The sequence below is a fragment of the Pteronotus mesoamericanus genome, unplaced genomic scaffold (genome assembly GCF_021234165.1).
Source record: "Pteronotus mesoamericanus isolate MK-2021 breed Mesoamerican mustached bat unplaced genomic scaffold, CSHL_Meso_final contig_57, whole genome shotgun sequence".
Taxonomy (NCBI): domain Eukaryota; kingdom Metazoa; phylum Chordata; class Mammalia; order Chiroptera; family Mormoopidae; genus Pteronotus; species Pteronotus mesoamericanus.
Genome location: NW_026555203.1, coordinates 3,532,911 through 3,546,543, shown reverse-complemented (window position 1 = coordinate 3,546,543; position 13,633 = coordinate 3,532,911). Strand labels below are relative to the sequence as shown.

At 39.5% G+C, this 13,633-nt stretch overlaps 1 pseudogene; it reads right to left on the bottom strand.

The window, feature by feature from the left end:
- Nucleotides 1–1,045: 1,045 nt before the first annotated feature.
- Nucleotides 1,046–9,608, bottom strand: LOC129076145 (E3 ubiquitin-protein ligase RNF168-like; annotated as a pseudogene).
- Nucleotides 9,609–13,633: the final 4,025 nt, after the last annotated feature.

Here is a 13,633-nt window from a genome sequence, read left to right as displayed (position 1 = left end):
CCTTTCAAAGAAGCCTTTGAACAAAATGGCTCGGAGCCTTCCGCATGAAGAGGGATGTGCCATGTCCCCTCTCCTGGCAAAGAGAGAAGTGTGAGACTTGTGTTTATTCCCCCCATCTGTGACACCCCTAGGATGGGCTCTGCGGGATTCAGAGCCTGCGCTTCCATCTCAGCTGGCCCCAGACGGTAACCATCAGATCCCAGAGCATGGCGCTAACCGCGACATGCTCCATTCCCTGCAGCAGTTGTTGCCCAGACCAGGGATTAACAGCAACCTACAGGTGGCACAAATGATAATATAAGAAAATAAACAAATGGTTATTTATACCTCAGATTCCACAACATGGGATATTATTATATAATTTTCCTACAGTAAATTCCTATTTTTTCTTTGAATAGCAGACTAATAGAAGTGGGAATTTCCAAAATTTTAGATATTTTAGTAACTAATTTTGATTTTGACACCAGATACTATGGTATGAAAAGTTGTAAAACTCAAATGTTTTCTGTGTCATTTAGCAAAAAAAGAATGAGGGAGGCTGTCTGTCAAATTGTACCTGCTGCTCCCTCATGGACCCAGTTTCTGATCACCAGCTCAGCTCCAATGCTTCCAAATGATCAATCCACCCCATTCAGCCTCACCCCTACTCTTAACTCTTTTTGCCTCAAGAGTTTAGTTTTCCTTTTGTCGATTCACCTTAATTTTCCAGAAAGCTGATGTTTTCAGGTTCCATGTTGATCCTAACCCACTTTAAATTAAAGAAAATGCTACAATGATTAAAATAATTAGAAGATGGTGACTAGATCCTTTTAGTGTTATGCAAGATGCATTTCAAGTGCTCTACAAATACATGGGAAAGTAACAAGAAAACTTAAATTTTAAACATGGGTTTCTTTACTACTTGGCATAGTATAATCTTGTTTTGATTACTACAGGACAAAAAGGCAAAGAAAGCCATAAAATAGCATATTTTGGGGAAAATAGAGAGAGCTTCACAATCCATCTTTCCTAGATTATAAAACACTCCCTTTACCCATGCACTACTTTATCTCTGAAACATCTGTAAAAAATGAACCCTTTTAAACATGTTGCTGTAATCTCTGGTAGAATTTGCCACCTTTCTTCCATTAATGTTAAGTGAATATTACAACTGGATCTTAAAAGAAGGCTGCCAGTTTTAATTTGTTGAGTTTTTGTTTTTGAATGCTTTATATAAGTTTGTCTTTTGCAGTTGCTGTCTTTGGAATTCTTCCTTTTTCCACTTAGAAATTTGCCTGGTCCTGAGAATGTAGCAGGTGACAGATATTCATCCGGGAATCATTTTTGCTGGGTTGGCTTCATTTGTTCTTTATCTACCTCTTTCTAAAGCTTTAATGTTAATAATTTCTCTTTTTCTTCTTGGTTTTGTCTCTCAAAAGGTCCACATCTAATGGCTTTTGAGGGATGGTGACTTCTGTTTCCTGTTGGTCTGAAGAAGCTTTGGGGAATATTATACCTTTTTTTTTTTTTTTTGCAGAAAAGCATGGATCCCTGACTCTTTAAAAAAAAATTCCTGTTTTTTTTTTTGCTTTTGGAAATATCTTCTTTATTGATCAGTACTTGAGACTCTGACTCTTCATCTTCTGTCTCAGCTGTGTTATTTCCAATTATCTATGCCATGTCTAATATAGTGTACACACTCTCTCTTTTGTCACAAGGCTTAACTGCAGCTTCTCTAGAGTATGGCACTGTCACTTTGGGTTCCTTACAAATTGTGACGCATACCTCTCTATCAAAATTGTTTGGTCTCATTTTGACTTTTCTTTCAAGGCATGATCCTATAGCACTGGCACATCACTGAGGCATAGGTAACTCTACTGAAGACGTTGCACCTTGTTGAATTTCAAAGTATATTTAAGAAGAAAGTGTTGGCATAATCTCTCTCAATTTTTGTGCCTTGCCACTTAGGGCTTTTTATATCATTACCATCAGTTTCTTTAGACATGGAGTTTTTCTTGCCACCTTGTACAACTTGTGACAGTGATACTGGCCCAAACTGAGATTTAGGTGACAAATACTCCTGAATATCTCCCATATGTGTTTGTTTGTTGTTACTTTTCTTTTGTAACTTGGTTGTGATGGGAGAAGTCAAGTCACTTTCCTCACAGAAATTATTATTTTTTATTTATTGAAACAATTTATTGGGATTATATTGGTTAAAAATTATATAGGTTTCAAGTGTACAATTCTATAACATATCATCTGTATAGTGCATTGTGTACTCTTCACCTAAGTCAAATATCCTTCTGTCACCATTTATCCCCCATTTACCCTCTTCTACCTGCCATACCCCTCTTTCCCTCTGGTGGTCACCATAGTGTTGTCCGCATCTATGAGGTTTCTTCTACTTAATTGATTCGCATTTTTCACCAAGGCCTCCAGCCTCCTGCTCCTCTGACAGCTGTCAGTCTGTTCTCTGAATCTCCGTGTCTGTTTTTCTTTTGTTTGTTTATTTTCCTCATTAGATTCTACATATAAATGAAATCAGATGGTACTTATCTTTCACTGACTATGCTAACTGATATATATTTAATTCTTATGTGATGTGCCCTGGTATAATATTCACTCATCCCTGTAATGTGATGTAGGCGGCCACAGCCAAGTGCTGAACAGGATAATTGTTCTTAACTATGGAGAAGCATTTTTTTAAAATATATATATATATATATATATTTCTTTAATTTTATTTTAATTTACTTTTTCAAATACATTTATCTCTGCCAACCCCCCACCACTTTCCCTTGTCCCCTCCCTCCTTCCATCCCTCAGCTCTTCCCCTATGGTTTTGTCCATGAGTCCTTGCTATATGTTCCTTGACTTTCCACATCCCTTCCTTTTCCCCGCCCCCCTCCATCCTTCCCTCTTGTCTCTGTTGATTTCTTTTCCTTTCAGTGTTGCTGGTCTTATTTTCCTTGCATCTTTGTATTGTTGGTTAGGTTCCACTTATAGGTGAGATGATATGGTATTTGTTTTTCGCCCCCTGGCTTATTTCGCTTAGCGTAATGCTCTCCAGTTCCAGTCATGCCGTCGCGAAGTTTAGTAGTTCTTTTTTTCTTCCTGCTGCATAGTATTCCATTGTGTATATGTACCATCGTTTTTTGAACCAATCATCTCCTGATGGGCATTTAGGTTGCTTCCAACACTTGGCTCTTTTAAATTGTGCTGCTATGAACATTGGGGTTCATAGGTTCTTTTATATTGGCGTTTTGGTGTTCTCAGGGTATAGTCCATCAGGGGAATCACTGGATCAAAAGGCAGTTCCAGTTTCAGCTTCTTGAGGAAATTCCACACTGCTTTCCACAATGGCTGAACCAGTCTGCATTCCCACCAACAGTGTACCAGTGTTTCCTTTTCTGCACAGCCTCGCCAGCACCTGTTCGTTGTTGACCTGTTTATGATGGCCATTCTGACCGGTGTGAGGTGGTACCTCATTGTGGTTTTGATCTGTATTTCTCTGATGGCTACTGATGCTAAGCATCCTATCCAATGTCTCTGGGCCCTCTGTATCTCCTCCGTGGAAAAGCGTCTGCCCAGGTCCTTTGCCCGTTTTTTGATTGGATCGTTTGTCTTCTTGGAGTGGAGTCCAGTGAGTTCTTTATATATCTTGGAGATCAAACCTCTATCTGATATATCATTAGTGAATATATTTTCCCATAAGGTTGGCTACCTTTTCATTTTGCTGATGTTTTCTTTAGCCAGGCAGAAGCTTCTTATTTTGATGAGGTCCCACTTGTTTATTCTTTCCTTTATGTCTCTTGCTTTAGGAGACATATCAGTGAAAAAATTGCTGTGTGGCTTATCTGTGAGTTTCCTGCCAATGTTCTCCTCTAGGACTTTGATGGTGTTGTGACTTCTATTTAAGTCTTTTATCCATCTTGAGTTTATTTTTTGTGTATGGTGTCAGCTGATGATCCAATTTCAATTTTTTGCATGTAGCCATCCAGCTCTCCGAACAGCATTTGTTGAAGAGGCTATTATTGCTCCATTTTATGCCTCTGCCCCCTTTGTCAAATAGTAGATGCCCATAGAGACCTGGGCTTATTTCTGGGCTTTCTATTCTGCACCACTGGTCTATGGGTCTGTTCTTGAGCCACTACCAGATAGTTTTGAGTATAGTGGCTTTGTAGTAGAGTTTGATGTCCGGTATTGTGATCCCTCCTACTTTGTGTTTCTTTCTCAAAATTGCTGAGGATATTTGGGGTCGTTTATGGTTTCATATATATTTTGAAATGTCTGTTCTATTTCTGTGAAATACGTCATTGGCATCTTAATAGGGATTGCGTTGAATCTATAAATTGCTTTGCGTAGTATGGACATTTTGAGGATATTAATTCCTCCAATCCATGAGCACGGTACATGCTTACATTTACTTGTGTCTTCCTTAATTTCTTTTTCAATGTTGTATAGTTTTATGCGTACAGGTCCTTTACCTCCTTGGTTAAATTTATTCCTAGGTACTTTATTTTTCTTCTTGCTAGATGGAATGGTATTTTTCTTCTGATTTCTTCTTCTATGGCATTGCTGGTGTACAAAAATGCCTTTGATTTCTGAATGTTGACTTTGAATCCTGCAGTTTTGCCAAATTCACTTATTAGGCTGAGGAGTTTTTTGGTAGAGTCTACAGGGTTCTCTATGTACACTATCATGTCATCTGCAAACAATGATAGCTTTACTTCCTCCTTTCTTATTTGGATGCCTTTTATCTCTTTTCCTTGTTTGAATGCTGTGGCTAGGACTTCCAATAAGATGTTGAAAAGAAGCGGTGAGAGCGGACATCCTTGTCGTGTACCCGATCTTAGTGGGAAAGCTTTCAGTTTTTGCCCGTTGATTATGATATTGGCTGTAGGTTTTTCATATATGGCCTTTATTACGTTGAGGAATGCCCCATTTATTCCCATTTTGCTGAGTGTTTTGATCATAAATGGAGGCTGTACCTTATCAAACGCTTTTTCTGCATCTATCGAGATGATCATGTCGTTTCTGTCTTTTCTTTTATTTATATGATATATCACGTTTACTGATTTGTGTACATTGAACCATCCCTGCATGCCTGGGATGAATCCCACTTGATTGTGGTGGATAATCTTTTTAATGTATTGCTAGATACGGTTTTTCAGTATTTTGTTGAGGATTTTAGCATCTATGTTCATCAGCGAAATGGGCCTGTAGTTTTATTTCATTGTAGGGTCTTTATCTGGTTTTGGGATCAGGGTGATGCTGGTCTCATTGAAAGAGTCTGGGAGTCTTCCCTCCTCTTGGATTTTTTGGAAGAGTCTGAGAAGGACAGGGGTAGCTCTTCCTTAAATATTTTGTAAAATTCTCCTGGGAAACCATCCGGCCCTGGGCTTTTGTATGCTGGGAGTTTCTTGATTACTGTTTCAAATTCCCCAGCTGTTATCGGTCTGCTCAAGCTTTCTGTTTCTTCCTCCTTCAGTGTTGGAATATTATACTTTTCTAAAAATTTGTCCATTTCATAAAGATTTTCAAATTTCTTGGCATATAATTGTTCATAGTAGTTTCTGACGATCCTTTGTATTTCTGTGGTATCAGTTGTTATTTCTCCTCTTTCATTTCTGATATTATTAATTTGGGTCCTCTCCCTTTCTGTCTTGATGAGTCTGCTTAAAGGCTTGTCACTTTTATTTATCTTTTCAAAGGACCAGCTTCTGGATTGGTTGATCCTCTGAATTGTTCTTTCTGTCTCTATGTCATTCAGTTCTGCTCTAATCTTGACTATTTCCTCTCTTCTACTTGCTCTGGGATTTATTTGTTGTTGTTTCTCCAGTTCTTGAAGTTGTAATGTTAGTTCTTTTATTTGATATCTTTCTATCTTTTTTAGGTAAGCCTGTATTGCTATGAACTTCCCCCTCAGGACCGCCTTTACTGTGTCCCATAGGTTTTGGACAGGTGTCTGTTCATTTTCATTTGTTTCCAGAAATTTTTTGATTTCTTCTCTTATCTCATTATTAACCCATTCATTGTTTAATAGTCTACTGTTCAGTCTCCATGTGTTTGCAAGTTTTTGAAGTTTCTCTTTGAGGTTGATTTCCAGTTTCAAGCCCTTGTGGTCTGAGACAAAGTTTGGTATTATTTCAATTTTTCTGAATTTGCTGATGCTTGCTTTGTGTCCTATCATGTGGTCTATCTTTGAAAAACTGCCATGCGCATTTGAAAAGAGTGTGTATTTTTCTTCTTTGGGATGTAAGGTTCTATATATGTCATTTATGTCTCTTTAATTCAGTGTGTCATTCAGCACCACAATATGTTTATTAATGATTTGTTTGGAAGATCTGTCCATTTTTGACAGTGGGGTGTTGAAATCCCCTACTATAAGTGTGTTGTTGTCTATAACTTTTTGGAAGTCATCCAAAAATTTCCTTATAAACTTGGGGTCTCCTATATTGGGAGCACATAAGTTTACAATGTTGATGTCTTCTTGCTGGATTCTTCCTCTAAGTATTATAACGTCCCCCTCTCGGTCTCTCTTTATTGCCTTTGTTTTGAAATCTACTTTTTCTGATACAAGTATGGCAACCGCAGCCTTTTTTCATGCCCATTTGCTTGGAATATTTTTTTTCATCCCTTTACTTTCAATCTGTGTAGGTCTCTTGCTCTGAGGTGGGTCTCTTGTAGGCAGCATATGTGTGGGTCATGTTTTCTTATCCATTCAGCTACCCTGTGTCTTTTGATTGGGGCATTTAGTCCATTCACAGTGAGAGATATTAGTGATAGAAACTTACTCGTCTTTTCTCTTTGTACCTGTGTTCCTCTCTGTCTCATTCTTTTCGTTCATCTGCTTAAACAAGTCCCCTTAGCATATCTTAGAGTGTTGGTTTGGTAGGGATGTATACTTTTAGCCTTTTCTTGTCTGGGAAACTCTGTATTTCCCCTTCTATTTTAATGGAGAGCCTAGCTGGGTAGAACAGCCTTGGCTGTAGGCCCTTGCTTTTCATGACTTGGAATATTTGTTGCCATTCCCTTCTGGCTTGTAGTGTTTATGTTGAGAAGTCAGCTCCTAGGCATATTGGGGCTCCGATGTATGTTACCTTCTCCTTCTCCCTTGCTGCTTTGAGGATTCTCTCTTTTTCCTTGACATTTGCCATTTTAATGATGGTTGTGTCTTGGAGTGGGCCTCTTTGAGTCCCTCTTGAGTGGGGTCTTCTGTGCCTCCTGGATCCATGAGAGCCTTTCTCTCCTCAAATTAGGGAAATTTTCCATCATTACTTTTTCGAGGACGTTCTCTATCCCTTGCTCCTCTTCTTCTCCTTCTGGTATCCCTATTATACGGATATTATTGCGTTTCACGTTGTCCTGCATTTCCCTAAATGCCTCTTCATTCTTTTTAAGTCTATTTTCCATTTCTTGTTCTTTCTGGGAGCTTCGTTCTACCTTATCCTCCATCTCACTGATTCGATCCTCGGCTTCATCCAGCCTGCTTGGATTCCTTCTCCTGTGTTCTTCATTTCAGAAATGGTATTCTTCATATCCTCTTGTGTCTTCTTGATAGTTTCTATGTCCTTTTCCAGGCTGATATAGTTTGCTGTAAGATCCTGATAGTGTCTCTGCAGTTTCTCATAGTTCTCTTTGAGCTGGCTGAGCTCATTGAGCTTCCTTAGGACCATTGTTTTGAATTCACATTTATCTGATGGTTCCCTTGCCTCTATTTCATTTAGCTCTCTCTGTGGGGAGTCTCCTTTTCCACTCATTTGGGGGGAACTTCTTTTTCTTTCCATTTTTGTGGAAGTCTGTTAAATATTTTTGTCCTTTACTTTTCTTTCTGGGCCTCCCTCTGATGATGTCAGTTTTTGACCCTATATGACCTTGGGTTGTTTGTTTGAGCCTTCCAGGAGTCTAATGCCTGTGTCTGAATCCTGCTTGGAGCAGCTCTGTGACCCCTTCGGTTAGGGCTGGGCTATTTTTTGGGATCTCTCCCAAAAAATATTTTTTGCACTCTCACGGGGGCTCCTTGAGCGCGCTCCCAGCGTGGCAGGATCCCCAGCCTGCCTGGTCTCACATGTGCTTGCCCCAGACCAGGGGGCTTTTTCGTGACCTCGTGTACTCATCGGACCCCGCTGGCCGGTGAGCTCTGGGGCATTGGTCAGTTTAGGGTCTTCTATTGTGTATTTTCCCCTCTTTTGGCTCTTTGGGTGTGTTGCTTGCCCTCGCCAAATGGGGACTAGGGAAATGGGAGGAAGTCAGCTCCAGGACTCTCTGGTTAATCCTGTCTCTGGTCTCTCCTCCAAGGACTCGGAGCAGCTCTACTAATTTTGTGGGCCGCTCCCCAATCGCAGGCGGGCCGGTCAACTTACGCCTGACCTTGCCGCTCTGTGCACTCCCTCGCTGGCTGTATCGGTGCCGATGTGGGAGGCCTTGCCGGCTGGTGCAAGCGTTCGCTAGCCCGCACGGGTCACACCCAGGCTCGCCAACCCTCGCTGGTCACTCGGCGCAAGTGTGCTCGCCTTCACTGGGTGTTTTTTGTGTGTCTATGTGTGCTTTTCAGCGTTTGGCTCTTTGGGGGTGTGGCCTCTTCCCGTGCAATGGACAGTATGGCAAGAGAAGGAGTTGGGACTCCCAGGTTCCTCCTCCCGTTCTTTCCCCAACGCCTGCGTCTCCAGTCTCTCCTCAAGGCTCTCCCTGCCAGTCTGCACTCAGCCCCGCAGATCACACACGTACAAGCTGTGTGTGGAGCGCACCAAAGGCAGGTTAATTGATTCCCTTATGCCTGAGCGAGATGGTAGGTGCAGAGTGGGAGGCGCGCCTACACCGGGGCTCCACCGGCTGCCATGTCAGTTGTCTTCACAAAGTTTTCCTCACCAGTCTTTTCCCAGGCACGAGCCCACCCTGCTGCCGCCTCTACCCAGAGATCAAAGAGGGTGGCTGCCACTGCATGTTTTGCGTTTGCGCTTTAAATGTCTCTTTGCATCCCCAGCCACCTGTCTCTGGCAGAGAGCGCCCCTAAGCTTTTCGGGGTTGCGTTTTGTCTGTATTTTCTTGGTTTTAGCTGCTGTAGTTTAGGGGTCCCTGTTTATGATTCAGACCCCTTTCTTCTCGGGGGGAGCTAACTGGCCGTTTCAATGTCCCTCTGGTGCCAGTGCCCGTGGGCACCCAGCCCACCCTCTCGAGCCTCCACCGCACTTCTCACCCATTGGGATGTGTGAGAGTCGAATCCACTGTCCGCGGCACCAAGGCTCCTCTCCCACTATCGCCCTACTGCTTTCCAGGTGATTCCTCCATTATTTAGTTGCAATTCCAGTTTGGTCTTGGGAGGAGGTCAGCGTGACTTCCATTCACTCCTCTGCCATCTTATCCATAATATGGAGAGGCTTTTTATCCAGGTGACATAGTCAAATTGCCCTTAGTAGAGATAGAGGGAGAGGCAGAATAGGATGATGAAGAAGAGAAGAAGGATCCTCACAGAAATTATTGATATGGAAGCTTAGCTTTCTTGCTAGTTTTTCATCAATTTTCAGTTGTTCTTCTATCTCTTTTGTCCTTATTTTTGCCTGTCTTTTCCCCTTTAACCTCTTATCCTTCCAGCTTGCTTGTTCATCTGCTTCCCCTAAGGTCATATCTCAGGGAAATGGAGAATTCCAGTCTATTGACCATTTTCTTTCTTCTATTCACCCAGATCCTACCTTTCATCACTTGGTTCCTTATCCAGCATAGATTTCATAGCCCATCATTTCAATAATACCTAGCCAACTATTCTCAGTGTAAGTTTACACTTACAAACTTTAACATGTAAGACTGTAACACTACTCAATATCCTTACCATGTTTGTCTGGTTAAGTTACTATTCCAGAAATCTGCTTATCCTTAAGCCTCTGGCTGCCTCCCTCTTCCATTCTGTGTTTGTGTATAAAGAGTGAGGGGGTTCAGACATTTGAGAATAGAAGATAGAAAGAAACTTTCAGGAAAAATGTTCTCATTTTCTGGACACAAATATCCACACATTTACTTAGATCTTCACAACCTATCACCCTTGTCCTCAGGACAAAGGAACTCCTCTACTCTACAGGGGTGGACAAAAGTAACTTTACAGTTGTGAGTACACAAAACAGAGTTTATTCCTGCATTATTATTTATTATTATATTATTTATTTTTATAACTGTAAACCTACTTTTTCCCACCCCATATGTAAAGCTAATTTCTCCGTATTACTTATACTCACTGTCTCCATGTATTTATCTTCCACTCGCCCACTTCAGATCTGGTCAATGTCACCAGTGTCACTAAATAAAACAGACTTTATAGTTCACATTATATTTGACCTCTCATCAGCAATGTTCAGTATTAATCTACACATCCCTTCTTGAAACACTCTTTTCCCTTACCATATGTAACACAATACTTAATTGTTACTTACTTTTCTGAATTTCTTCTTATTTTTTCTCTAATCCTTTGCAGGCTCATCCTCTTCTACTCAGTCATTACATGTTACATGGTAGATAATCAATTTGTTCATAGACTACACTGGTTTCTCATTCTTTAATTTTCCCCTGGCTTCAGTTAGCATATAAGCTCAGATAAGTTTTAAAAAGTATGCATATGGGCACAGAGCCAGGAAAGTAATAACAGTTAAGTATCATATAGTAGTGCTTATATATCAGACATCTGATATCTGTGATCCAAAGAAATACATTCAACTAGTTCTATATCTTTCCTTAGGTGTTTTAAGATTACCTCAGACCAACACTGACCACATTACCTATGCATATGCACACATATCTACCCCACCAAATACTGTTCTCTTTGAGGATCTCTTATTATCAAAATGCATCCTCAATATCACTTCATGCCTGCCTCATTGTTAATATAGCAATAAGTTTCATGGCTGTTACATCCATCCAGTTCTTTCAATCTCCACTACCATCACTCTAATGCAAAGCAGTGCCTAAACTATGACAGCTTCCTAATTTTGCGTCATCGCATCTACTCTCACTCCCTTCCTATCTACTCCTAACTGCTGCCAAAAAATATTAATGCAAATTTTATCCATGGTTCCTCTCTTGATTTAAAATCTTTCAATGTTTTCTCATTGCTCTTAGGATAAGATAAAACTCTTTAACATTTTCAACAACTCTCTGTGTAGCCTGGCTTTTGTCTACCGATCTAGGCTTTCTTGCCTTGTTTCCTCACAGCACAAAGCCTTTACACATGCTACCTCTTGTTTTATGGAACATTTCATTCCATTTCTCTCCAATCATCCAGCAGAACTCAGGTCAAATTGCTTTCTGGTACTCTTTCCTTCTCCTAGCATTAACCTTTGTAGTTGTTTATTTGAATGGTTATTATTGCCTTCATTCTCCTTCTAGAGTCCAGACTTTAAGCTCTATAAGGGCATATCTGTTTTTTGTATAACTTATATTCCCAGAGCCTAGTGAATAATTGTTGAATGAATGAATGAATGAATGGGCGCTTACCAAGTAGGAGTTCAGTTCTTTAAGCCACCCTTTCCACATCTATTTTTTCTACAATGGTACAGTGTCCTTACTTTCTCACAACCTTTCTCTTGAAATTTTTTTGTTCCTAAATTTCAGTTTTAAAGAAGTAAGTTCATAAACTCATTGAAACTTGAGTGACAGGCTGGTAAGGCTCAATAGTTTTCTCCTCCCCACTGAATTTATATTTTTAAAATGGAATAAACCTTGGAATTAAAACAAAGAAATTCCATTGTAAGATTTTTTTCTGTCAGTCAGCTAAATGCAAGAGGGCTCTGAACTGATACCAGAAGGTCTATTAAAGAAACAGTCTTTTTCTAACTCATTTATTGTGAAATTGATTTCATGTTCATGGTATGAATTCATTTTAGATTCTTCTGAAAAAAATGTTGATACCATTTTTTTTACTGAGGTTTAGCCAAATACCTAATTTTATCTCAGATATCTCACAGCTGAGCATGACTTAAGTATTCTTCATTTCCACAGAATGTAATACATTTTGTTTCCTAACTGCCTTCAGTAGTAATTATTGTTGGAATGGTTATTGTCAAGACAATGCATAAATTATGTCAATTGCTGTGTAGATATTCAGATGGATAGAGATAAAGATAATTGATTTTCATACCTATGTTATTGTTGAGGACAAATGATTGTACCATGCTATTCTCCCTGCTATGCCAAAGAAGAATAACTTCCCTTGTGAGCCATAGACCCACTGAAAGACTTAGTATTGGAGCTGACAAATTTGCTTTGGCTTTGGTGACTTGTAGGAGGCTATACATTTTGTTTGATGAGAAATATAATATTTGCATTAATCTGGCAGAGAAAAAGAAATCTGCAAGTGTCTGAAAGCCTGATTGATATGCAGCTGCATTAAAATAAGAGAAAATGTAGTTCTCTTTGCCTATGGTTTCCTTCAGCCACCACAGGGTAATAAAAACAACATATTTTATAATTACCTTTTCTTACTAGAATATGGAAATATTAGCCTCCAGATACCCATTTAACAACTTGAAACCAGATGGTGGAAAATATATGACTGAACTGAAGTAAAGGAGAGAATCTGAGTAAAATGATTTGGAGATATCTGATACATGGAGAGGAAGCAGATAAAGACTCCAAAAGAAAGGAAGGGAACTCAAATAGTAAAGCCTCTGAAAATGTCAGACATATTTGAGAAAATTATATGAAGATAATAATGGCCAAGGTCACATCTTATTTCAAAGAATGGCTCAAAATCATAGACTGTATTTTCTAGCATCAGATGTGAAATTGTTTCTTTAAGGAAAAGTAATTTTGATACCTGAAATTTCTATGGTGTTTTTCTTTACAGAGAAAGTTTTCTCAGACTGAGGCTGCAAGTATGTAGCATTGGTTGTTAGCAGACATTTGCAAAGAGAAAAAGATGTCCCAAGCCATGTTGTTTTCTTTTTTCTCTCTTCCAGCTTAACTTCATAACCTTTACCACACACCCTCCCACAGTTGACCACTATATATCCAAAGAAAAACACAAAATATATATCACTACACATATGAATACTTCTTTTGAAGTAGAGAAACAAATTTTATCTAGAATCAAGTCTTTTCTGGGGGATCACACTATATCTATTCATCTATTAAGTAAAAAATTCACTGAGCAGCCATGTTTTACCAGACACTTGCAAGAAGTTCTACAAGATAAAAACATGAGCAAGATAGACAAGATTCTTGCTCTTATGGAGCCCCCTACTGGTAGGGGACAACATCAAAATATTGTGTGAAAAGTGGCAATAGGGAAAATACAAATTGTTGCAAGTAGGATTTACATCTGTTGGCCCAACAAAACTACTGATATCACCTTTTTTTATCTGTAAAAATGTTCTTGTTTAGATGTTAAGATATATCACCTCCCTTACTATAGAATCTAAGAGAAGATACATCTAACACAGTCCTGGAGATTAAAGAGCAACCTTCCAGAGGAAACTATGGTTAAAAGCCATAATCTAAAGAGTGAGTAGGTGGTAGGTGATGATAGCTGGACAAAAAGGAGAAAAATGATGCTCGTGGCAAAGAACACAGAACGAAAAAGCCCAGAAAGAGGATTTGTTGGTATACTGAACAAAAGCAAGTATGGCTGAAATACTTCAAGAATGGGAGAGAATGTGTGAGATGA